Source organism: Acinonyx jubatus, chromosome A3 (genome assembly GCF_027475565.1).
Source record: "Acinonyx jubatus isolate Ajub_Pintada_27869175 chromosome A3, VMU_Ajub_asm_v1.0, whole genome shotgun sequence".
Lineage (NCBI taxonomy): Eukaryota > Metazoa > Chordata > Mammalia > Carnivora > Felidae > Acinonyx > Acinonyx jubatus.
The window spans coordinates 71,656,372-71,683,328 of NC_069388.1; the positions used below are offsets into that span (position 1 = coordinate 71,656,372).

General features: G+C 41.6%; 1 protein-coding gene and 1 pseudogene across 2 annotated transcripts in view; both read left to right on the plus strand.

The window, feature by feature from the left end:
• Positions 1 to 875: 875 nt before the first annotated feature.
• On the plus strand, positions 876 to 2,039 carry LOC106977198 (60S ribosomal protein L27-like; annotated as a pseudogene).
• A 16,178-nt stretch (positions 2,040 to 18,217) lies between these two features.
• Positions 18,218 to 26,957, plus strand: part of SPTBN1 (spectrin beta, non-erythrocytic 1) — a 198,318-nt gene continuing 189,578 nt past the window's right edge. Inside the window, exon 1 of one of the 2 annotated variants that reach the window (XM_027072443.2) lies at positions 18,218 to 18,371. The gene's annotated coding sequence lies outside the window, so the exon portion shown is untranslated. Of the gene's footprint in view, positions 18,372 to 18,925; positions 19,079 to 26,957 lie in introns of those variants that run through there. The other variant, XM_015074694.3, reaches the window with a different exon arrangement.

A 26,957-nucleotide genomic window follows, 5' to 3' on the forward strand; every position in this document is an offset into this window, starting at 1 on the left:
AATATTTCTACTATAAAACCATTAAGATGTATATAACTCTTGCTGAACATCAACAACAGAGTAGACATCATAATGGCCTGCCCTGAGATGGGCCCCCTCTGCAGAGAAAGAGGCCTACCACTTGTGGAGGAATTGCATGATAATCCTCAAGGAGCAAAGAGCCTCAGACTCCCAGCACTGTAATAATGCAGGCAGTCTGCCGAGTCCAGGCTGAACCAAGACATGACCTTTGCTTGACTTTTTTATTACATAAGAAAGCACGAGGAGTTCAGGCCAACACTTTTTTCTCCCTAAAAAAAAAAAAAAAAAAAAAAAATACAAAAGAAAAAAGAAATGACTGCTTATGGAAGATGGATAACAAGAATCCCAGGTCCTTTACTTCTCTTCCTGATAAACGTTTTCCCTCGCAGCACATTCCCAGCAGGACTCAGCCCATCTGGTAAAATGATGGGAGAGAGATTAAATCACTTTCCCTTTATAAAATGTGTGTACCTCCTTGTAACTGGACTAAGACTCCAGATTTACATTCCCTATTTCATATCTCTCTCTGAGAATAATCTCCTGACCTGCACAGTGGACTTAAGAACACCAAAAAGCTCTTCTCTCTGACTGGTTTATCAGGAAAATCATTCTCCTGATTGGCTTATGCCCACTCCTCAGGGGCCAGTGGAATGTTCCACACTGGTGATGGTGAGGCTATGACTTCTCCTTGCAGTGGGCCAGGTACGGGGGGGGGGGGGGGGGGGGGAGGGCGGGCAGAGAAGCCAAAGGGTTTTAGAGGGCACATGGAGCGGCAAAGGTGAATAAGGCCAAAGTCTGTAGAGGTAATCTGAGTGTAAATAGTGGGAAGAATACATGCAGTGTGAAGTCAGGAGGCTACTGAGATCGGAGTTGCTAAGTTAAGGGTTTGGAACTGAATGGAAGTGGGCTCGTAGCACAGGCAAGAGGGTCTCCTGGAAGATAGCCCCAGATTGCAGCCGGCAAGTGTGGCCTGCCGTCTGTGGTTGACAGGGCCTGGTGTTTTGAAGTGGTTGAAGTTGCCAGGATCTGTGGACCCAGACAGGCCACTGGCCAGTGAACAAAACTAAGAGCACCAGGGTCTGAGTTGGGGTCTGAAGTGAAAACTGGATCTCCATAATCAAAGAGGTCAACAGGGTGTAAAGTCAAGGACAAACCCATTGTTTGGCATGTTTGGCAAATCAAGGGAGGAGCAAGAATGCGAGTGTGGAGCCCGAGAGAGCAGGAGGCCATGGTGGTCAATGTTGGAGGAGTGCAGTCCAGCACTGGGGCAAATGGGCTGGAATGATGCCAGGCCAAGGAGTGGACAGTACAGCCACTCTTCATTCTGTTTCTGTGCTCTGAATGAGATGTGTCTTGTGCCATTTAAAGTACCACCAGAGCTTTCTTCTAGAGGCTCGAAGATGGGCAAGTTCATCTAGATGGCATCAAGATGGGCAAGTTCATGAAACCGGGGAAGGTGATGCTGGTCCTGGCCAGTCACTACCCCGGATGCAAAGCAGTTATCATGAAGAATGTTGATGATGATACCTCAGACTGTCCCTACAGCCATGCTCTGGTGGCTAGAATTGACTGCTATCCCTGCAAAGTGACAAGCTGCCATGGGAAAGAAGGAAATCATCAAGAGGTCAAAGATCAAGTCTTTTGTGAAAGTTTATAACTACAATCATGCATGCCCATAAAGTACTCTGTGCATATCCTCTTGGACAAAACTGTCGTCAACAAGGATGTCTTCAGAGACCCTGCTCTTAAATGCAAGGCTTGATTAGTAGCCAAGGTAAACTTCCAGGAGAGGTACAGGACCGGCAAGAACAAATGGTTCTTCCAGGAGCTGAGGTTTTAAATCTGTTTTGTTTCAGTCATTAAAAATACACACACACAAAATGTACCACCAGAATGACTGTAGTTAGTAATACAGTATTACATATTTGAAAGTTGCTAAGAGAATAGATCTTAAAAGTTCTCATCACAAGAAAAAAAAATGTAACTGTGAACAGGGACAGATATTAACTAGACTTATTGTGGTGATCACTTTGCAAAATGTATTTGCATGAAATCATTATAATTTCATTAAAATGAAACTAATATAATGCTATATGTCAATTTTACCTCAATTAAAAAAAATTACTACCGGTAACTTTGCTTGCTCTATTTCCTTCCAATTAATTGAGAGTATGAAAGAGAAAAGAGAATTTTGCTTATGGGGAAGAGTATGTTTGTGTTGACAGAAAATACTATTGGGGACTTCCAGAATTTCAAACACACAGGCATTCCTAAGGGAATATGCTGGGGCAGTAGGAAAGAGGGAATGCGGTCAAAAGGACTGTTCCATGATCAGCCATATTGAGTTCTCCAAGTGACTGGTTAGGGATCCATGGGTGTGGTTGAGGTGCTCTCTTTAGAAAAATTCTATGAGAATGCAAACATTTTGGAGCGGGTAGGTAACATTAGCACACTGGAGAGTTCTAACAGCTCAGCTCAGACACATCTATGCTTATGCCTGGAGGGAATGGAATGAGGCCACTAAGGTGCTGGGAAGGTCAGGTTCCCAGCACAGAAGCCTGGGGACACTGGCATGGACAGGCCAAGGGAGAAAGGGAGTGTGAGCTGTGGGGATGCTCCAGCATCTGAGCAAAGAGGAGGGTAGGGAATGGGGTCCATTTTATGGGATGCCAGTGTCCCTATCTATACTCCAACTTCTACCACACTGGGTCAACTTTTGTCTATTTTGCACATCGGGTTTCTGTGATTTTCTTTTATTTGGCTTTAGACCATTTGAAAACCATCACCTTATATCCACAACACTAAGCACCTTCTGTGTTCTTAGCTGTGTATTGGATGCTATCTTGGTTTATTCATGTGGGAGCTTCTCTTCAAGGTGTTCACAGACTCTGGAAATCCCAATTTTATGTAATGGCAACAAGAAGAAAACAAAATAGGGTAGGACTTAAGTGCTAAGTGATGTGTTGGGGGTACAAGTGACTCATAGTTTTGAGGGGAAAAAAAGGATCCCTGGGTTGTGGGGGGTGAGGACCCATGTCAAAAGTTATAGAAATTTCTACCTGAAAAAAGTGATATTTGAGCTGAATCTTAAAGGAGAGGATTTGAATAAGTGAGGAAGGTATGTGAGCTATGAGAATAGCATAAACAAAGGTATAGAGATAGGAATGTTCAAGGCCAGTTTGGGAAACAATAAATAGAGAAAACATATGGAAGACTGACAGTGTTTTCCACTTTTTAAATTACTTATTCAGACAGTATCCTGAGCAAGAACAATTTCCTGTGGTTTATAAATAGGTCCCAGTTATTTTAGTAGAACGTAATGCTGATGATCATTCATGGAATGTTCCACAGAGACTTCAGTTTTCCAAGGACCAGGAGAAAATGTATAAATGTGGAAGGAATGGTCCAGAACATGAAACACCATGAACAAAACCTAATACAAAGTGTGTGCAGAAACTTAGTGTTCCTAGCCAGGTACTTGTCTCCTTCACTCTTTCTCACTCCTGGATTTGTTTCTGATTTATGATGCAAAGTGCCCAAGGCTTCAGATGACATGCACCTTTGGATATGAAAGAGCGAGAATAGAAATTGGGAGATAATAAAACAGGCACCAGAGATGAAGTCATTTGTCTGAGCTCACAGGGTGGGTGGTGCCAAGGTTACAATTCAGGACGCACATCTTGAGTCTCCTTTCACCCAAGATTTCCTACCCAATTCCAAAACCAAGAAGCCACTAGAATGGTACAGAATCCCAAATCCAGTGGTTCCTAAGATGAGAACGTTTTCATAAGGCTGGTATGTTACATAGGTTGGAGATCCCAGTTGCCCGTGCTTGAGAAACATTTCAATGTATATGTCCATGTTATGGGGTATGCAAAAGAAAGAAGATATTTATATTAATTAGGTTATGGGTGGATTTGTATTTTATTGCAATTAGTTAGCATCATTTTCAACTTTCCTGTGGGGTTCCATTTTCAATCTGTTTCACTAGCATTTGTATATATATATTGTTCATTTTGGCCTAAGAAAGATTATGAGTGAATACCGTCTTTTTATTTGTGTTTTTCCTTTGGGTTCCTCTTACTGTAGACTCCGGGCAAAAGAACTGATGGCTATCCTAAATAAGCTACCTTCCAATCAGAATGCAGTGGTAAAAGAGGGAGTTTGAACTTTACTCACAGCTTCAAGTCACTAAAATTAAATTTTAGAGCAACAGCAGCAGCAGCAAAGTATGTTATTATGAAAACTTTCTTAGGAAAAATATCCAAAAGTCGATCTTGTCTGTATCTGAAGAGATCCCCGTCAAATGTCTCCAGAAGTATGAAATAACACTACTGTCAGTGATCCCACCAGTTTTTGCAAGAACTCAGGGTTGTATTTAAGCCTTTACCCACACCCCAGCTCTCTAAATAAGAATGGATGTTATTAAATCTCCCTCTTGTTCTTAGAGCTGGGTCATTTTATGGGGGTAATGAAATCAGCACCGATGGCATTTCTGGCCATTCCAATAATCATCCTGCAAATTAAAAAAAATACTCATAGAATTGAAAAGGAAGCTCCATTCAACTTATCAAATGTAATAACAATTGCCTACAGAAATGACCTTTGACATACAGAATTTGTAGCCGGTAAAAGAGTATTATTTTCACACTGTGTTTAAGATTTGCAGAATACTTAAAAAAAATTTTTTTTTTGTTTATTGATTTTTGAGAGAGAGAGAGAGACAGAGCATGAGTGGGGGAGGGGCAGAGAGAGAGGGAGACACAGAATCCAAAGCAGGCTTCAGGCTCTGTGCTGTCAGCACAGAGCCTGACACAGGGCTGGAACTCATGAACTGCAAACTGTGAAATCAAGACCTGAGCCAAAGTCAGATGCTTAACCAATTAAGCCATCCAGGTGTTCTGCAGAATACTTTTTTAATGACAAAGGTTTTACTTGGTTTACTCATGCCATACATGTAACTTTTACATTTCATGAGGCAATTTGAAGGAAAGGGTGAAGGTATTCTTTTTGAGCATACTCTCTTTTATAGTAATACAATAGCAATATCAGATTATAAATTAAACCACCAGCTAATCAGAAGTTAAGTTCACGGGCATAACCTAAAAAGCATACCCTACATATATTTTTTGGTTCCCAACACTGCAACATCTTTACCTTGGGGTGTGAAAGAACTAGAATAGAAATTGGGAGATTTCTAGCTTAGAAATCAAATCAGGTTTTCCCATTTTGATACTTAAACCAAGACAAAACAAACAAACAAAAAACCCACAAAACATTCCAGTCTTCTGAGATATGGAAGTTTAGATGACTTATTTTCTGTGCCATCCTCAGAAAGTAAGATTCATGTGCCCTTCATATTTTAACATTATAGATCTGTGAAGAGTGCCTGTATGCCCAGCTGATCAGGAAACACATCTTTCCTTCCTTTCTCCAGTATGTTCTATTCAGGCTTTCCCAAACCAGTATACCTCCCAGCACTATTTCCACTGAATATGACTTGAACACAGGGCTTGGAAATGGTGGGAGCAGAGTGAATCATGGTAAGTCGTGATGCAACATCTACCTCTCTATGAAGCATGGAAAGTATATTAAAATCTGCAATTAAATTGAGATCTAATTTTGTTTATCTTAGCATTTCCCAAGTTTAGTTGACCACAAACCCCATTCCCCTCTAAGCTACGCACTAGTATTCTATGGGCTGTGTTTGGATAAATGTCAGCCTGGGCGCAGGCACTGGTTTTCATTCACATGCCGGCCTCAGGGGCTCTCTTGCCACTTGCTAGCTAGCAAGTTACTTTCCCTCTCAGAACCCTAGTTTCCCCATCTGAATTCTATCGAAAATGATATCTATCTCACACGTTTTTTAAGGTATGTATGCTCAATAAACATGTATCTCCTTCCATTTACAAACAAGGCAGTATAAATCTTTCTGTGTTTCAACAAGCATTCCAGTATCCTCTCTAATAGGGCTTTTTCCAGTCTCATTTCCTAAGAACATGGAGAAGTGTTAACACTGCTTTAGAGTCGGACTCTCTAGAATGTAATGTTACTGTGTAACATTTGACTTAAGTTGACTTATCAACTCTCTCTGTGCCTCAGTGTCCCCACATGTAAAATGGGGATAATTTTAAGCAACTGGTACTTGCTTCACAGGGTTGTGAAATTTAAAGGCTAGTATTGATAAAGCAATAAGAATAACACCTAGTCTAGGGTAAGCATTCACTAGTCTCATTAAAACTACTAGTAGTCTTATTTTCTAATCATACACTGTGCTCCAGCCACAGTAGGCTCCTTGCTACCCAAAGATACCTGATGTTTTCCCATGTTCACAACTCTTGTCTTTCATCTTTTTTCCCTGGTGAAATCTTATCCATCCTTCGAGGCCCACCACGAATGCTGCCTCCTTGATGAAGCCTTTCCAGATTTTCCCTAACCAGGTGACTTCCTGCTCCAAGGGATCCGATGCTGAAAGGGGCTTTGTAATCTCCTCCTGGCTCTTACCATGTTTGACATTGCATTCAATAAGTTTTATATTCCTAGAGGCATGCACACGCACACACACACACACTCAGCATCCAGCTGTGTGATCTAGCTGGTACAATTTCAGGCAGGGAAGCAGTAAACCTAGACTCTGGCCCCACTCTGTAACCCTGGGGAAGTCACTTTACAGGAGCTTTGATTTCTCCTTAAAACAGTGGGTTGGATTAGGCCAGCTCTAAAGCCTTTTCTACATCTATCCTTCTGTAAGTCTAGTGTGCACCCCTTGGGCAGCCCTCTGTAAGCCTGAAGAATTTCAAGAGAATAGAAGGAACAAAATTTGAGCCAGAAATGTCTGATTAGAAACGCTTGCACTGTTTATAAAAGAACACAGACTGAAACAACCTGAATAAAAAAAGTGTGGCATAAAATGGAATACTGTGCAGCTCTAATAACAACAACAAAGAATAAGGAAGCTTACCATAAGGAAAGCTACTAAGGAAAGATCTCTAGGACGCATGAAGTGAAAAAAAAAAAAAAAAAAAAGCAAGGTGCAAACAGTGTTTGTAGAATGCTCCTTGTTTTACGGAAAAGGGAGAGAAGTTATAAGAATATATATTTGATTTTGGTTATGTATGCCTAAACGGACACTGGGCAGGTGCCCTGGAAGAGTACATAGAAAAAATTTTTAAATGGTTACCTATAGGGGCACCTGGGTGGGTCAGTCGGTTGAGCGTCCGACTTTAGCTCAGGTCATGATCTCACAGGTCAGGGCTCAAGCCCTGTGTTGGGCTCTGTGCTGACAGTTCAGAGCCTGGAGCCTGCTTCGGATTCTGTGTCTCCCTCTCTCTGTCTCTCCCCCCACTCATGCTCTGTCTCTGTCTCTCTCTCTCTCTCTCTTTCTCAAAAATAAATAAAAACATTTAAAAAAATAAAATGGTTACCTATAGGAAATGGGCTGGGGTTTGGGACTGGTGGGAACAGGGTGAGAATGAGAATTTCAATGCATTCCTTTTAAAACCATTTGATCATTGGGGCGCCTGGGTGGCTCAGTCGGTTAAGTGGCCGACTTCGGCTCAGGTCATGATCTTGCAGTCCGTGAGCTCGAGCCCCGCGTCGGGCTCTGTGCTGACCGCTCAGAGCCTGGAGCCTGTTTCAGATTCTGTGTCTCCCTCTCTCTCTGATCCTCCCCTGTTCATGCTCTGTCTCTCTCTGTCTCAAAAATAAATAAACGTTAAAAAAAATTAAAAAAAAAAACCATTTGATCATTTACTTATTTATTTATTTATAATCTCTACACCAATGTGGGGTTTGAACTCATGACCCCCAAATCAAGAGTCACATGCTTTTCTGATTGAGCCAACCAGGAGCCCCTACCATTTTTATTTTTTAATTATGCAAATGCATTGCCTATTTGAAGAAAAAGTTAAGAGAAACCTCTGATTGTGACAATGTTTAACAAAAACAGATGTTTATCCTATTTGTTTATCTTCAGTTTTCAGTGAGGCTAGGGTCGAACTAAGGAATGGTGTACTAATTTATTGCTGTACCTTTGTACTGAGATATGAATTCCTGTGGCATACTTGCCATTTGAAAGGTGAAATTTTGCCCATTTGGATATTCTTGAAGGTTTCTTCTCAAGCCAGCCACCTTGATTCCCCAGTTCATGCCACCTGATGCAGATAGATGCTCCGCAGCCAGAGGCCTCCACCCACCTGGGAGGTAGCTGGTAGTTAAAGGAAAGGCCTTGGGCTGCAATATCAGCACCCCTATTCTTCCTGGAGGATCTGGGAGAATTCAATTGAGGAAGAAGGGAGGGGGCAACCTAGCAAATTCTCAAATCCTCATGGAGGGCAAATGAACAGAGGATCAGAGGACTCAGAGAAGGCTCTGATTCTCCTTTTAGGAATGGTTAAAGATGGGGTGCCTGGTGGGCTCAGTCAATGAAACATGCAACTCTTAATCTCAGGGTTGCAGGGTTCAAGCCCCATGTTGGGTGTAGAGATTACTTTAAACGATTAGATAAATCCTTTTTTAAAAAAAATTTTTTTTAATGTTTATTTATTTTTGAGAGAGAGACAGAGACAGAGCATGAGCAGGGGAGAGGTAGAGAGAGAGGGAGACACAGAATCCAAAGCAGGCCCTATGCTCTGAGCGTCAGCACAGACCCTGATGCAGGACTTGAACTCACAAGCTGTGAGAGCATGACTTTAGCCAAAGTCAGATGCTTAACCAACTGAGCTGCCCAGGCACCCCAAGATGAGATAAATTCTTTAAAAAAAGTGGGGGGAATGGTTAAAGTGATAGCATCTACACTCCAACAGCTATGACACAGTTCAGGGAATGTTTTCAGATAACTTTTCCAGCTTTCCCAAAAAATCTATCTATCAGATGGTGCAAACCTTCCTCCCCAATGGGTGAAATCCCACGTTCTTAAGGTAACCCACCACCTTAAGAAACTTAGACCTATAAATATTTTTGTTTCTACCACAGAGTCCTGCAGCAATTAGAAATTCAATGTACGACATTCTCAGATTGCTGTGGTCCAGGGTCCCATTTGGAGAGAATCCTGAGATTAAATTACTTGCAGCTGAGGCAGGCCCACGTTTAGCCAGTATATATTGCGTCAAACCCCAGCACTCCTGCTTGGTTACTCCTGGGAAGGCTTCAGAAGAGCTTTTCAAAGCAGACCTCATAAAAACAAACACCCCCACTACGACCCCCATCTTCTGTCCCCTTAAAAAAGCAAACAACAATACCGCTCTGTTCACCAAACACAGGGGGATTTTCTGTTTAAAGTATCTTTTCTTATTTCATATTGGCAGGACTTGTTAAGGAACCGATGGCTTTCAAGTTGCATGAACTCTGAAACAAAAACATATAAGAATCCAGGTGCTTAAAACTTCCTCAAACTTAGATACCTCCTTACAACCTTCATCTAAAAAAAGTCTTTTTAAAGTTTTATTAAAGCAATTTCAGTTAAAAAAAAAAAAAAAGGTGGTTTTGGCCCCATATTTTGACTCATTATGTTTGAGTGTAAAGCTAGTAAGTAAAATGTCATAAGATCCTATTTCCCTTTTCAGACTTAGAAACAAACTTAGAAACTTGGTGTCAGATCTGCATTTGAATTCTGTTTTCATCACTTGCTAGCTGTAAGACCTCAGACAAGTAACCCAACCTCTTTGTGCCTCAATTTCCTCATTGGTAAGATAGAGTAATAAAAGTACAAATACATGTAATAAACAAACAAGTAATAAATAAAATGAGTATGTGTACTTAGCGGAGTGCCTAGAGATATATGTGAGTGACAAAAATAACAGTGTTAAAACAATAACAAAAAATTATTATACTTCATATCTCATGTAGGGGAAATACTAACTGAAATCGAGCAAATACAGTATTTCTTCATTTTTGTGATTCTATACAGGCTCCAGTTTCAGTCTTAAATAAATGCTTATCATTAAAATTGAACTCTTGTTTACTCTAGCCTGCGTATAAAAGAAAAAACCCAAGAGAAAAAACAGCCTGCCAACCATGAGAAGCGAGCAAGGAAGGAATTTCATTGCCTCCACAGCAAATGTTCAGATAGTCTGAGTGTTTTATTGTCATGCCCTGAGACACGGCATTTATGCTGCGGCTGGGCATCCCCACCTACTGAGAATGTGAGGGCCCAGGATGGGAAATGAGGACACTCCAACATCAAAAGTATGATTGGGAGGCAAAGTGGATAAGATCTAATCACACAGTCCAGACAGAAGAACTCCTCAAACCAGTGGCATGTTAAACTTTTCTGACCTCTGTGGGGAAGTGATTTTTCTTCTCTTTGTTCCTCACCCATCAGCCTATGAATTTCTGCAATTTCTCAAATGAATTCTAGGCATGAATCTAGCCCACTTCTGGAATCCTTTACATAGGCTGGCAAACTATGTCACGTTGGGGGGTGGGGTTATCTTGAGGCAATGCCTCTCTGTCATTGCCAAGGTCATCTTTGGACTTCTGAAAGAATGACACCAGTCATGAAAATATTAGCCATGACTGCCTTCTGCTCACAAGGGAGCACCAAGGCTTGCCACCCACACATACCAAGGCCATTGTGATGGAGGCACTATGGAAAGCCTGAAAGTTGGAGATTAGGCCTCACTTTGGATTCTCACTTGGTAGCATATTCCAAATTCTAGTTGCTTTTCTTTAGTTTTCCTCAGCCTAAATAGGGAGGATGCCAATAACTGGAGTCCCCATTGACAATACCTAGAACAAAGTTATCCAATAGAAACATAATGTGAACCACATATGTAATTTAAAAATTTTGGGGGGATGCATGGGTAGCTCAGTTGGTTGAGCATCCGACTTCAGCTCAGGTCATGATCTCACGGTTCCTAGGTTTGAGCCTTACATTGGACTCTGTGCTGACAGCTCAAAGCCTGGAGCCTGCTTCAGATTCTGTGTCTCCATCTCTCTGTGCCCCTCCCCGGTTCATGTTCTCTCTCTCTCTCAAAAATAAATGAACATTAAAAATATTTTTAAATAGCCATATTTGAACAAATAAAAATAAATGGTAAAATTAATTTTAAAAATAAGTTTTATTTAATCCATCGTATCCAAGATAATTTCATAGCAACATATAACAGATATTTAAAAAATTGAGATATTTTATATCCTTTTTTTTTTAACTAAGCCTGAACCTGGTGTGTATGTAGACGTCACAAAATTTACAGTTAAAGCAAGTAGATTCGAATATCCAAGTTGTTCCAAATACAGTTAACATTTTTCTGATAACTCAAACCAAGAACTGATTTTTAAATTTAATTCTCAATTCATTAAAATTAGGTAAAATTGACGAGCACTGGATATTGTATGTAAGTGACAAATCACTAGATTCTACTCTTGAAACTAATATTACACTGTATATCAACTAACTAAACTTGAAATTAAAACTTCAAATATTAAAAATTAAGTAAGTAAGTAAAATTAGAAATTCAGTTCTCTGTCACTCCAGCTACATTTCTAGCGGCTATTATTGTATGAGACACTGCAGGCTGAGAAAATAAAGAAAAAGTGCATGATGTTTTATGGAGAGGTCTTCTGCTGCTACATCCTCAAGTGCTATATGCCAAAGGGAGGGTCCAATAACTTTTTCTAGTTTGTTCCCAAAACGATATGGACTCAGAATCCCTTTAACATTTCTGTGGTGGGATAATTAGAATCAAGCTGTCTGAAAATAGGCAAGTGGAATAATCAACTTACATATATGAGAGGTACATGGTGACAAACCCTTTCTCAAGTCGTGCATTGTAGGAAAGTTTTAAAGAATATGCAGAAGCCTATTCACCAGATAGGACAAGTGGGTGGTTGGTTATTGAAAAATAATGTTAAATGAGAAATAAAAAAGATTTTCACTTTTGAATTATATTTTTTTAATTGGGTGAAACCCAGATAACCTAAAACTAACCATTTTAAAGCAGACATTTCAGTAGCATTTAGTATAGTCGTTATGTTGTGTAACTACCACCTCTATGTAATTCTAAAACACTTTCATCACCCAAAATAAAATTTCATACCAGTTAGGTATGAAATTAAGTATACCCCATCCACTCCCCTGCTCCTCTCCCAGTCCCTGGCAACCACCAATCTGTGTTCTATCTCTGTGGATTTACCTATTCTGGACATTTCATATAAATGGAATCATATAATATTGATTTTTTGTGTCTTTTTTTCCCACATTATAGCATGTATCAGTGCTTTATTCCTTTTGTGGCCGAATACTCTTCCATTGTATGTATATACCATATTTTGATTCATCCATTGTTGGACATTTGGGTTGTTTCTACCTTTTGACTACTGCAAATAGTGCTATTATGAACATCTGTGTACAAGTGTTTGCGTGATACCTGTTTTCTGGACTTTGGGGCATATAGTTGGGAATGGAACAGCTGGATCATGTGGTGATCCTGTTTAACTATTTGAGGAACTGCCAAACTCTTTTCCACAACATCTGCACCATTTTACATTCCCACCAGCAATATATGAGGCTTCCATTCCTCTACATCTTGCTGAATTTTCTTTTCATTCATACTTGTTATTTTCTTTTTCTCTTTTTTTTTTTTTTTTTTTAAGTAAAGCTATGGCCTAAATGGGTGATGAGCATTAAGGACGGCACTTGTTGGGATGAGCACTGGGTGTTATATGTAAGTGATGAATCACCAAATTCTACTCTTGAAATTATTATTACACAACATGTTATCTAACTAGGACTTAAATAAAATTAAAAAAAAATTAAAGCTATCCTTGTGGGTGTAAAATACTGTTTCATAGTGGTTTTGATTTGCATTTCTCTAATGACTAATGATGTTGAACATATTTTCATGTGCTCATAGGCAATTTGTATTATCTTCTTTGGAGAAAATTCTGTTTGAGTCCTTTGCCCATTTTTTAATTGAGTTGTCTTTTTGTTGTTGAGTTGTAAGAGTTCTCTATGTATTTTGGATACTAGACCCTTATTAGATGTGTAATTTGCAAATCTTTTCTCTTATTTTCTAGATTGCTTTTTCATTTTCTTGGTAATACCCTTTGATGCACAAAAGTTTACAATTTCGATAAGTCCAACTTGTCTGTATTTATTGTTGTTTGTCATGCTTTTGGTGTCACATCTAACAATTCATTGCCTAATCCATGAGGCACATTTTGAAAAAATAACAATAGATTTATATCTGGAAAAAGACATAAAATTTTACTTTACTTGAAACATGAATTTAAATTTACCTGCTAATCAGTTGATAGTCAAAAGGTTTCTTCCAACATGTTTACTGAGTGAAAGACCACTTATTTTTGCATAAGCCACAACTATCTGATAGTTTGATTTCTTTTAAGTTGACTAAGAATTTAGAGACGCTTGCAAAGCAACCTGACTCCAGATATTTCAAAGTTTTTATGATTTCCATTCTTCCCTAAATTTTAGTGTTATCTTGCCCACATATAATTTGATGCAGTATTTTTAGCCTTTAACAGACATTTAAATAATATGCAACTTAGGGGCACATGGGTGGCTCATTTGGTTAAGTGTCTGACTTTTGATTTCAGCTTAGGTCATGATCTCAGGCTTCATGAGATCAAGCCCTGCACTGGGCTCTGAGTTAATAACATGGAGTCTGCTTGGTATTCTCGCTCTCCCTTTCTCTCTGCCCTCCCTTCATGTGCATGTGCACACGCTCTTCTCCCCCATCCCTCTGCTCAAAATAAGTAAATAAACTTTAAAATATGCAAATTAGTTATCACTGAAATAAGTCTCTTTACACATTTATTTGGCTTATGTGATGCTTAATTATAATAAGAATAATTACTAAGTAAAATAGGTATAACTATAACAAGTATAACTGGCATAAATAAATTTGGGAATAAACCCAACTGACTTGGTAAGTACATAGCACGATGGCAGGAACTGAAAAATACAGTTGTAGCAGAATACAGCCCACTGTCAAAGTGTGCTTGGGGTGCTATGGACATCAGTCAATCTGCCCACAATACAGAGGGAATAAATTGTGTAATCCAAATGTGTTAACTGAAGAAGAGTTAAGAGAGCAGTTATTCTATTATTCTAGAGGTCTCAATTTAAAATTATTTAAAACATTTTTTAAACATTTTTAAACCTTGTGGTAATAAATACATAAAATTTACCATTTTAACCCTTTCAAGTGTACAGTTCAATGGCATAAAGTACATTCACATTGTTGTGCAAACATTACAACCATCAATCTCAAGAAGTTTTTCATCTTGCAAAACAAAACTGCTTCTTAATAATAATGCAATGTCAAGCACACAGCTCTGCTATGCTATCTTCTAAGCAGATACCAGTGGCTCTTCGTAGCAGTGTGACCTTGGGCAACTTATTTAACCTACTGTTGTCTTCAGTTTTCTAATCTATAAGATGGGATTAATATCTACCCCACAGGACTAACAAAAAGGACAAAAAATATATTTTTTAAAGCATTTTAAAAACTGAAAGCATTTTACAATTGCTACCTACGTTTATTTTTATTAATAGAAAATTTGAGGAGACTTTCATAGAAAGCTAGGCTTCTTATTCTCATCACTTTATAAATATTATTTCTACATATTTAGATTATTCAGATTTATTATCCCACATATATCTTGTTTATTGATTGATTGTATCCCCTACTAGAAAGGAAAATCCATGAAGGCAGTGATTTTTTTCTATTTTGCCCATTGCTCTATTTCATGGTCTAGAACAGATCAAAGTATATATATTTCCTGAATAAATGAGAGAATGAATTATTTCATACATCAGTAAATGTGTTATTAGTGCTTTAATAATAGTGCTTTAATATTAAAAGCTATTAATTCATGATATTGATAGTTCAAACATGTAAGTCTTTACATCTTCCCAGTGCTAAATTAATATGTCTGAAGCCCCAAATAGAACATTTCTACTATGAGGAAACTTCCAGACTAGTTCAGAGTTGAAAGGAAGTCAAGTAGTAGGAGTAAATAGAAATGTAGGAGTAAATAGGAGTAATATAGGAGTATTAGGAGTAAATAGGAGTAATAGGAGTAAATAGAAATGAAAAACATTTATTCAAATGTTCAAAATGTGTTCTCAATTTCAAATTTTAGGGTATTATCAATACAATAAAAGATGGGTTTTAATTGGGTTGATTTAATGTAACCAAGGAAATACTTTAAGCACCAGTCTCTCTTTTCTAAATAAAACAGGCAGACAATACTATTGTTTGTCAATATCCGGTTTCAAGTGTAGCTATGGGACTTGCTTTGGCAAATGAAATGTGAGTGGAAGTAACCTTACGTCATTTCTGGGTGGAAGTATTTAGTTGCTGGTACTTAACCCTCCATCATAGTCTTTCCTTACAATGGAGATTGTGCAAGTACCCACTGACATGGAGGTACCATAATATTAACATATTCTATAATGCTGAGCTGACACATAGAAGACAGCTTCACCAAGAGATGGTCTCTTGGAACCACAGTTGATTTGATATCAGCAATAAATTAACTCGTTGGTTTGGAACTCGTGTGCTATACTGAGATTTGGGAACTGTGTATTATAACATCATAATTTAGTCTGTAGTGACATATATATATAGACAATCTTTTCATCTACATTTTGAATGGGAAGTTAAAATAACAATTTGTATCTGCAAAAGTTTTGTAATAAAGTACTATTTCTATGGGAGACAAAGACATATATAATCACGTGGCTTCAAAAATGGAGAGTAATAGTATAGTATGTTACAGACATGATTATCAATGAGTTCTAGGTTCCTTTAAATCATCTTGATTTCTATTGTGAGGAAGAACTCAACAAAGCAGCTTCTGACATATTTGAGAATAATCCTTTTGAGTTACCATCATTACTAAGGCTTTTTATACTTTTCTAGATTATTGCCTTTCAGAGATATAGGTCTTCACCAATAATCTCTCCATATTTAGACTCTTTTATTTGTCCTGTTACTTTTTTTTGGTCAGCGGTACACTGGGCTCTTCTAGATGATTTTTTTTTCCACCAAAAAAATTCAAAATTGTGAGGTATTTATAGTGAAAGTCTGATGAAAACTCAGGTATTTGTAGTGAAACTTTGAATCCTTGCCTTTCACATTTTTGAAATACTTATTGGCACTTTACTAGAGTACCTTGCTAGGGTTGTGTGTGGCCTCCCTTTTTGAAAGAAATTTTTAAAAATTAAGTGGGAGTGGAATGGGGTAGGGGAGGTGACTCATCCATTAAATGGAGATTTATTCAAGTACTGTTATCTGTGATAAAGGAAGCTGTTAAGAGTCACCATTTCAGAGTAATACTGCAAGAATTTAAACAGGCATTTTCCACAATTGCCATTGTTTTCTTTGGTATTTCATTAACATTGTGGGTAGGGACTGCTGAGGGCTATGGAGCAAAATAAGTGAAAGGGAAACAACTTTCATTCCTGGTGGATTTCCTGTATTACCTAATGAGGGCAGCCACTTACGTGTTGATTCTGTACAATTCAACAAATATTTTTGAGCACCTCCTAAGCGCCTGCTATGTGCAAAACAGTGAACAAACAGACAAAAGAACCCTGTCTTTGGAGAGTTCACCTTCTGGCGGTGTTGATCAACCCTCTGGGAAAAATATTAAATTACTTGCCTTTCTCAATTTTTTTTTCATATATATCAAAAGTAAACATTGATCCAAACATCCAAACTGATGGTGAAGCGCTAAAAGGAAGAATCATCTTCACTCTGCTGGAACAATTTCATTTACATTTATTTAAAAATATATTCATTTAAAAAATACATGCAAAAAATATAAACCCACCAGGCCTCGGGTCTATTGATTTGAGATAGAAGCATGATCTAAATTTTTTTTTTTTTTTTTGTCTTTATTCAGCGGTTGAGGTCAGATCTTTAGGGACAGAAGCCTTTGGGCGTATTCAAAGGAGAAGGGCCCTCTTCCTTGTGAAAGCTTGCAGTGCAGCCGTTGGCTACCTACAAGGCAGGCAGAACGTCAGTTTCCCCCGACTCTGCTCTCTAAAGAGCGTTTCTATTCGTGGACATGGTGATGACACCATCCTTTCTCCCCAACAGTGGCGGTTCCATAATTTCTACATAGCCTGGGGACTGACTGGGTGGGCAAGCTGGTTGGGAAGAGGCGTTAGCACTTGACAAAAACTCGAGTTAACGGCCGGTGTCCGTCTCAGGGTTTTGGGTAGGGGAAGAAAACAAATCCTAAAACCATCGCGGGGCTTGCCCTGCTGCCTGAACGACCCCACTCCGCACGGGTGGCTCGGGAAAAGAACCCGGTTTTAGGTTGAAGTGAGTGAGCCAGAACGCCCAGAGGCAGGAGTTGCACAAACCACTTGTAGGGACTGTCCGCCCTAGGGACACGGTGAAGAAGCACTCACAAATCGGGGGAAGATCGTGATTTCACCGAGGAACAACCCTCTGCCCCCACCGCCCAACGTTTCCCACGGAGAGGTCACTGTGGCTCTTTATGAGGCTGGGCGGAACCTATAAAGCATCACCACCTATATCTAAAACCAAAACAACCAAAGGACGCTCTAAAACCTCTCTCAACACTCTCCAGCGCGTTCCAAACGCCAACATCGCGGGCGAAAAGAGGCTGCACAAATCACGTAGAAAATTAGGCTGCCCCTTTCTAAAGCGATAATCAAATTAGCCTCAAATTAAACGTGAAATTGGCCCTCGCCGGCTGTGGGGGACAAAGCCCCCATTGTCCCTTCGCCCGGGTAACGGCGGCGGCGGTGCCCACCCAGGCCAGGCCAGCCTGGCGGGTCCCCGCGGCATATGACGAGGTAGGCGCCAGCCCGTAGGAGAGCCTCAGCTGGGGAGTGCGTGGACGCGCCGGAGGTTCGGCTGGCGCGCGCTGCAGGCGCTGGGTGGGCGGCTGCGGGGCTCCCGACAGGCGCCGAGGGTAGGAGAGGGAGGAACTGAGGGAGGGAGGAGCAGTGAGCGGAGAGGAGTGTGGAGGGTGTGCGGGAGAGAGCGTGTGCGCGCGCGTGTGTGTGCGCGCTCCCGGCGCCCGCGCGCTCTCTCTCCCCGCCCCTAGCCCCCTCCCGGCCTGCTCCCTCCCCTCCTCCCCCCGCCCCGCGCTCCCGCCCAGCCCCCGGAATCAGTGCAGCTGTTGCCGTGCAGGCTGCGGATTCCTCCAGTCCCTCCCTCGGCCGCCTCTCCGCCCGGAGCGAGCGCGCAGCCCCGCGCAGCAGCGCCCACCGGTCCCGTCCTGTGAGCCCCGGCCCCAGCCGCGGACAGCCCCGCGGAGTCGCCTCCCGGCCCACCCGCCCGGCCGCCGAGGAGCGGGAGGAGGACGGGACCCCGGCGCCCCCACCCCCTTATCCTCGGGAGGTAGGTGGGGGGCCTAGGCTGGAAGATGCCAACTCACTGGGGCTGCCTCCCGGGCGGGCTCCTGGGCGGCGGGAGGACAGGAGGAGGGGCGCGGGCCCAGGCCCGGAGGACGCCGCTGCCCCGCCAATGCCCTGCGCCTGGGGAGCGGCGTGGGGGCAGGGAGGCTGCGGAGCAGGGGCGGGGGCGGCGCGGGGAGCCTTGATCTCCAGTGCTTATTAGTACGCGGGCTATGCGGACAGGGGCGGCAGGCTCCGCAGTGAGGCGAACGCAGCTCCCCCGTGCGCACCGCGGCCGCCCAGCCCCATCTTCGGACGCAGCGGCGCGGATTCCTCTCTGCCTCCGCCGCCTACTCCCTCCAGCGGGGCGCAGCGGGCCCTGGTGCGGGGGTGGGTGCGGAGTGGGCAGCACGCTGGGCGTATTTTCGGGTGCCCTCCCTGCGGCCGGGGCTGGTGGGGAGCGGGGGCGGCGTTGACAGGGCCGGGCTGTGCGCGTAACGGTACGGGGGATGCGGCCAGGCGTGGTCCCCGCTGCGCTGCGCTGCAGCTGAACCGGAGGCGGCGGCCGGGCGCCCCCCCCCCGCCCTTCCCGGCGCCCGCCCCCCGCCCTCCCTGCCGTCCCCACTCTCCCAGGGCTGGGCGTGAGCCGCCTCGGGGCGCGGAGCGGCGGCGGCGCCCGCCCTTCAGCTCCAGCCACCGGCTCTTCAACAGGTTTGTATCAGCGCGGTGACCCTCCGGGCTGGCCTTTGGGGTGGTGGGCTGGAAGCCCCTCTCGTCTTCATCTCTCACACCACGCCCGCGGCCCTCCTTTTTGGGGGGAGCCTTCTCTTTGTTTTTGTGAGAGGAGAGATGCCAAGTGTCTGCCGTCAGATGGGGAGGGGAGTGTTGTGGATGTCAGTATACGAAACCAAGTCCATTATTTTTCCAGTCAAAAGCAGGGCCACAGAGCGAGGAGAGGGCGAGTGTGACGGTGCTTCAGCAGAGGAGAAAAATGGATTCGGTGGGGTTTATTTGGGCGGGGATGTGCTTTTTTGGCAAGATGGATGGCTCCCAGTGCCCTCGCCGTGATGCAGCACAATGCAGCAGTATCGCAGCCTCCCCTGGTTCTCGCTGCCGGGGCTTGGCACGGCCACTCGGCGCCTGCGGCCCCCGCCCGGCCCCACCCAGACCCGGGGCTGCCCTTGGCCGAGGCTGGGAGCTGCTTCTACCTTGTCATGCTGCTTCAGCTGGATGTGGCGTCAGGAGGACCAGGTCACCTAGCAGTGAGGGGGGGAGTCTGCTGTTTGGGGTGAGCCCTCCCGCCCCGCCTGTCGGGCTGTGCTGGGAAGAAGGGGCGTCCTGCAGCGCCAATGCAGGCTGAGGAAGCCGGCCTGCGGTTGCGGACAGGAATCTGATCTTCGACCTAGGGACCTGAGCCGTAGGGAGGGGCTGCAAGGAAGACAGGCCCGGGGGTGTGCAGAGGCAGTGGTGCAGTCAGTATTGGGAGTCACAGTGTTTTCTGTGCATTACCCATAATCTGTGACTGCAACCCAGCTATCCATCGATTTCTTCATATGTGGAAAGTTGATTAATTGGAGCTTCACAGCGATGACATTACAGTACCTCTGTCTTTGGTTAATATTAAGAACATGAATCTTTCCTATAGGAAACCATTTTTTTGAAATGAAATGATTGGTGTGTTTTAGTTCTTATGTCTCTGAGACATTTCTAAAAATACTAACATTCAGTAAGTTGTTTTAAAAAGGAACGTATTTTTTGATGGATTAAAAATTGTTTCTTTAACCTGTATTTGCTGTATTTCCATCATTTGCTTTTTTCTGTAAATCAAGTACAGTTGCATATTTGGATTCTTTACTAAGGATTATTAGGTAAGTGAGTGTCATGATTGTTGGTCAGTTGGTATTCAGATTGATTTAGATAGCCAAGTGTCCAGTCATGACTAATGGAATTATCATGGTAACTGACTGCACTTGTGTTTGTTTATATGTATTTTTTGCATACATATTTTTTTGCAGATGTGGCTGGGGAGGGAGACCAAGAGAAAGGGGAGACCACCAAGGCCTCGGTGTCTGGTATTTGGTCAGAGGAGATGATTCCCAGTGTCCTCATCTGTTTAGTCTGGGAACATTGGGAATTTCTCTTCTAAATACTGCTTCCACAATTCATTTATTCAGTGTGCGATGGCAAATGGGATACATCTAAATGTCACCTCAGGCTCTTCTAAAATGTTTAAGTGAAAAAGAGAATTTCAGTATGCTAACTGGAAGGGAAGGTCAGTGTTTCAATGCAAGGGCGTATCTACTTTTATTTTTAAAAACTCTCTAATGAATCCAGCTTAGTGGCATTTGATTTTATGGGGCTCTTCAGAGGAGAACTGAATTTAAATTGTGTGGTTTATGTGCATTATTTTGAATTTCTCTAATAGACGGCCATTAAGATACAGAATTTTTTTTAAATTTGGATTTCATCGTTGCTCTGGTTGTATAAAATTGTGATGCCTACGGATGGTTGGGAGTATTGTTTCCATGGATTATCCAGACATTTTGGATTTATTATGTTGTAAAAAAATATCCTGTGTTGATGGCACAGGGGGTTTAGCTGTTCTGATGTACACACCAGGTGCAGAATTCTGTTAGGTTATGCTGTTTGTAACTCTGTCATCTCTGGACTAACCAAACCCTTCATCTGAGAGTAGCATTGGGGCCATGAGGAAACTGCTGTCATTTGGCCGTCTCCTGCTGTGCAGGCTTTCTGTGCAGAGCATCTCTGGGGTGAGACTAGTAACAACAGTCTGTGATGTTGTAGGAGCAAGTGAGAAGACTTCACTCTCTACTTGTGACACATCCTTAGCAGAGACTTGGCACTGGCGTTTCCTTGGAAGAGTCTGTTTGAGTGGTTATTGAGTGCTGTATGAAAGCATTACTCTACATGTAGAAGTACTATTTTGAGATGGAAGGATTTTACTACTACTAAACAAACAGACATGATGAGTGAATATTATTTGATGTGGTTTTTGTTAAAATAATAAGCTTTTCATTTTAAGAGCATATTCTTAGGAGTCTAAAGCTATACACACACATGTATATATACAGTGATGTGATGCTTCTTTAATTATTTTGGGCCCTGACCAACATCTGCATTATAATCAGTCTTTAACTAATGTTCTGTGGCTTTCCTTAGGGTAGTCCTGGTTTCTTCAATACTATTGGGAAACCATTTTTCCATTAGGAAGGGACTAATATGTCTTCTGGAAAGACTACTTCTATAGGTTTGTGGAAGTGAGTAAAACCCCTCATGGGTTTCTCTTGTAAATTTTCAGTCCTTGCTGTCTCCCAAAGCACCTTTTCTTTGCAAAAGACCTAGTTTAGTATTCTTGATTTTTCTTTTTTTTTTTTAATGTTTTGTTTTATGGGGGGGGCGGGGCAGAAAGAGAGGGAAACAGATCATCCCAAAAAGGCTCCCTGCTGTCAGTGCAGAGCCCATGTGAGGCTCAAACTCACAAACTGTGAGTTCATGACCTGAGCCGAAATCAAGAGTCAGATGCTTAACCCACTGAGCCACCCAGGCACCCCTTCTTGATTTTTCTGATAACAGTAATCCTGTACCCAAGTTTATATAGTGTAGGAGTAGTATCATCAATTTCTGTATCTTAGTGGGTAAAATGAAACTATCCCAGTTAGAGGCACCCATACTTCTGTTTTTAGACATTACCCAAAAAGGCGTTCTCATAATGTATTGATATGGTATGGTAGTAAGGTTTGTGGAACAGTAACATCAGGAGTTATAAATACAGATTCTTAGAGGTCTCATTCCAGATCCACCCCATCAGAATTTGCATTTTAACTAGACCCCTAAGTGACTTATATGCATGTTAAATGGAGAAACTGCTCTACTTCTTCAGCTAAGGGACCTCTGTATCACAGGGTTCCTTCTGGTATCTTTCTTTTGTCTTTTGCTAAAGTATCAGCACGTTTTTCCCTTTGTGTTATTAAGTGGTATTGAGGAAAGGGATGCACTGACTGTAAATCACTTAATACAGGAGTACATTGTAAAGTTCTTTAATCTTTAGGTGGAAGACCCTTACTTTTTGTAGTTTATTTAGATTAGTCAAGTTTTTTAGTTCTTTTCTAGAACACTTCTAAAGCTGGTAAACAATATGCCCTCCCTGTCTAGAGAAAAAGGCCTTGGCTTTGAGACAGCAGAACTGGAGTCTGGAAAGCTTGCCTGACTGAGTGCAAGGTGTCCCCTCTGGTCCCTTTGCTCTCCTCTGACTGACATCTTGTTCTCTGTTGTCAGTTACTTCTGGTATGTTCGGTGTCCTGCCCCTCTGGTCCATTGCCTTCTTGAAGTTTTTTATTAAGTGATTTGTACATACAAAATAATGCTCATAAAAGATATGTTACAGAATCATAAACCAGTGGACACTCAGACAAGCACCACCTAGTAGAGGAAAAACCTTATCATTGTACATTCATAGTCCCTTGAGTGATTCTCTGTCATCCCATCTGAAGCAACCACTGTCCTGAGTTTTAGGCTTATCCTTCCCTTGTTCTTCTTTATGGGTTACCCTTTAAAGTTTTTTAATTTAGTATGTTTTTGAAGTTTATGTAAAAGGAATGATACTTCATGTATTTTTCTGTGTCTGGTGAACTTTTATTTATTTATTTATTTTTAATTTTTTTAATGTTTATTTATTTCTGAGACAGAGAGAGACAGAGCATGAGCGGGGGAGGGGCAGAGAGAGAGGGAGACACAGAATCTGAAGCAGGCTCCAGGCTCTGAGCTGTTAGCACAGAGCCCGATGCGGGTCTCGAACTCACAGACTGTGAGATCATGACCTGAGCCAAAGTGGGACGCTTAACTGACTGAGCCACCCAGGCGCCCCTCTGTGTCTTGAACTTTTAGATTAACATTTTATTCCTGGGATTCATTCATTTTGTGGCTGTGGTTCATTCATTTTTACTGCTGTATAGTATTCCACTACAGCTTATTTATTCCTTTTACTGTAGATAGAGATTTGGATTGATCCCAGTTTTTTGCTCTTACAAAAAGGCTGCTGTGAATGGGTCTTCTACATGTCTCTTAATACATATGAGGAGATAGATTTAAACATACATACACATATTATCTGCCTCTCTGAGGAATGAAATTTGCTGGATGATAGAGTATGTGGATTGTCAACCTTATTAGATATGCCAAACTATTTTTCCCAAGTGGTTGTACTGTTTGTGTTCCTACTAGTAATGTATGTGTTATGATTAGTCCACAACTTTGCAACTACTTCATTTAACAGACTTTAAACTGTTGTCTGGTTGATATTTATGAAATGTCTCGTAGCGCTTTTTATTTGCCATTTCCCTGATTACTGAGGTTAAGTATCTATTTATATTATTGGCCATTTGGGTTCCTTCTTTTGTGAAGTCCCTGTTAAGTCTTTTGCCTGTTTATCTTTTAAATTTGTTTCTTACTGTTTTGTAGGAGTTCTTTATGTAGATTGCTTCCTAATCCCTGTGGATTATATGTGTTGCAAAAATTGCCTCCCAGTTTGTGTTTGTTTTTAAAAACTCTTCTTAGTTTCTTTTGATGAACAGTCGTTCATAATTTCAGTAGTGTCATAATCAGTTTTTGTCCTTTGAGGTTTATGAGGATAATTTTGTTATTGCAGAAAAATTTTTTTCAGTTGGGAAAGAGCATGAGTTTTGGAGTCAAACAGATCTGGGCTCAGATCCTAATGCTATTCTGTATTGTTCATGTGGCCATAGCTAGGTTCTAGCCTTGGGCTAGTTCGTTACTCTTGAAACCAGTTTCCTCATCAGTAAAATTGAAATGTTAATACTTCCTCATACAGTTGTGAGACCACAGTGTATGGTGCTAGGCACTTAGTAGGTGTTCAGTTAATAACAGTTCCTTTACTTTCTCTTCAAACTGCCTGAGCCATATTAGCCACTAACTTCTTTTAAATGCTTTCCCCAAACTACCTTAATATTTTTATGTCAAAAGAGGTATGAACAGCTTATTCTTTTATTTTTTAAAAGGCTGTTTTACCAATGGAATTTATGTATTGATAAGCACAGGTTGTACGAGACCACTTACTAGAAACTCTTTGTCAGCTCAGGTTCCCGTTCTTGAAAGTAGTATGATAGTTCTTTTTACCAAGAAGCATTTATACTACTCTTCTCCCTTTGCTTTATCTCTAAGATTACTCTTCAGTATTAGTTTTTGATACACTTATTGGATACTGGATAATAATTACTGGATACCTTCTCTTGCTAGGGCTTGAAATTGGGTTGCAGTGATGGTGGTATGGGCTGGTTTAATGTTAAATAAGATTTAGTTCCTGAATCTAAGGACTGTATACTCTACTGAATAGAATATACTCTCTGTACATCCACAGAAGATAAAAAACCTCTTAATGATCTGGTGTGTGACTTTGGCAAGCCATTTACCCTTCTGTTCTGAGTTCTAAATTTGTAAAATGAAAAACTTAGATGAAATTATAGTGGGGGATAAAACCTGGCACATGAGTATCATTCCCTCTGTCCCTGGCAGACGTAGAAAATCAGCCCTGATACTTTTTCTGCAAAGTTGAGATAGAGCCTCAATAACTTTCTCAATGCAGTGCTTCAGGCAGTGACTACCGGTTAATCAGATCTAATGCTTAATTTTTAAGATCCCATATACCCCTAATATTCTGTGATGGTAAGATATTGGAGTGACACAGCACTCTGGAAGAGTTGAGAATAGAGTGGAACAGGAAGAAACCAAAAGCAGGGAGACAAGAAATAGGTGATTGTGGGGGTCTGAAGGTTAAGGGAGCAGGTTATGGTGATAGCCAAGGAAATAAGAAGGAGGGGAAAAAAGGGAGAAAGGCTGTGAAGGCCCAGTCCTGTGCCAGCTGTTTGTAGGGTACATGGATGGGAAGTGGAGCTAAGTGGATGAGGAGCTCAGGTGATAAAGATTTCAAATTTGGATGATGACAAAAAGCATGCTTGGTGATGATGAGAGAAATAGACCCAGGAAAGAGTGGAAATCTGGTTGGTAAGAGAATCAGTTTTGTCTTTAAACATGTTGAATTTGAGGTTCCAGTAGAACCCTGAGTGGAGATAATGGAGAAGTTGAGACACATCAGGGCTAGTGTGGCTCATGGGAGGCTGTTGGATGCAAGGGTCCCAAGTTTCAGGCTCTGGAGTTACACAACCTAGTGACTCCTTCTACAGGCTAAGTGACCTTGGGCAAACTGCCTTAACCTGTCTGTGTGCCTCAGTATCTCCATCTGCATGGTGGTGGTATTGACAGTACTTGTCACAAAGGATCATTAAAGTTAAGTGAGATAATCCACTGCCCATTACAGTACCTTTGATTAGCATGAGACGTGGACATTTTGTCTCAATTTTATGCTTTCTTTCAAATAAATATTTTGATTTATTCAAAAAAGATATATCCCGGTAAACAATACCATCATTCAGATAAATAATGCTAAGTTCAATCTACATTAAACTTGTCCTTATGTCTGAATTATAGGTAAGGCAAACCTAACTAATACTTACTTTTAACAAACAAGGAAACACTAAAATCCTACTACCCAGGGGAAAGGATATGAACAGATAGTTCAATAACTATAACTATATTGAATTATTCAAACTCACCAATAATACAAAACACAAAACAATCAGATTAATTTTTCCACTTTATTTTTAATTTTTTTTTTCAACATTTATTTATTTTTGGGACAGAGAGAGACAGAGCATGAATGGGGGAGGGGCAGAGAGAGAGGGAGACACAGAATCGGAAACAGGCTCCAGGCTCTGAGCCATCAGCCCAGAGCCCGACGCGGGGCTCGAACTCACGGACCGCGGCGGGGCTCGAACTCACGGACCGCGAGATCGTGACCTGGCTGAAGTCGGACGCTTAACCGACTGCGCCACCCAGGCGCCCCTAATTTTTCCACTTTAATTAGTAGATAGATAATACTCTCTGGGATGCCATGAAATAGAAGCTCTGCATTACCTGTCAGGAGAATGTTTGGGTTAATACAAACTTAGTAGAAAACACTGGGTTATATATATAACAGAAACCTTAAATGTTTATAACTTTTTGGAGTGAAATCCCACTTGCAGTTCTGTAACCTAAAGAAAGAAATAAAAATAAGGACAGAGTTTTTTTTTTTTAAGTTCTTTAAAAAAATTTTTTTTTAATGTTTATTTTTTGAGAGAGAGAGACAGAGTGTGAGAGGGGGCGAGGGAGGGCAGAGAGAGAGAGAGAGAGAGACACCGAATCCAAACCAGGCTCCAGGCTTTGAGCTGTCAGCACAGAGCCTGACGTGCGTGGGACTGGAACTCACGAACCATGAGATCATGACCTGAGCCAGACTCAACCAACTGAGCCACCCAGGCACCCCAAGCACAGAGGGTTGGTTTTTTTTTTTTAATTTTTTTTAATGTTTATTTATTTTTGGGGGGGGGGCAGGGAGAGGGAGACAACAGAATCTGAAGCAGGCTCCAGGCTCTGAGTTGTCAGCACAGAGCTGGACATGGGGCTGGAACCCATGAACCAAGAGATCAAGTCTCAAGTCAGACTCTTAACCTACTGA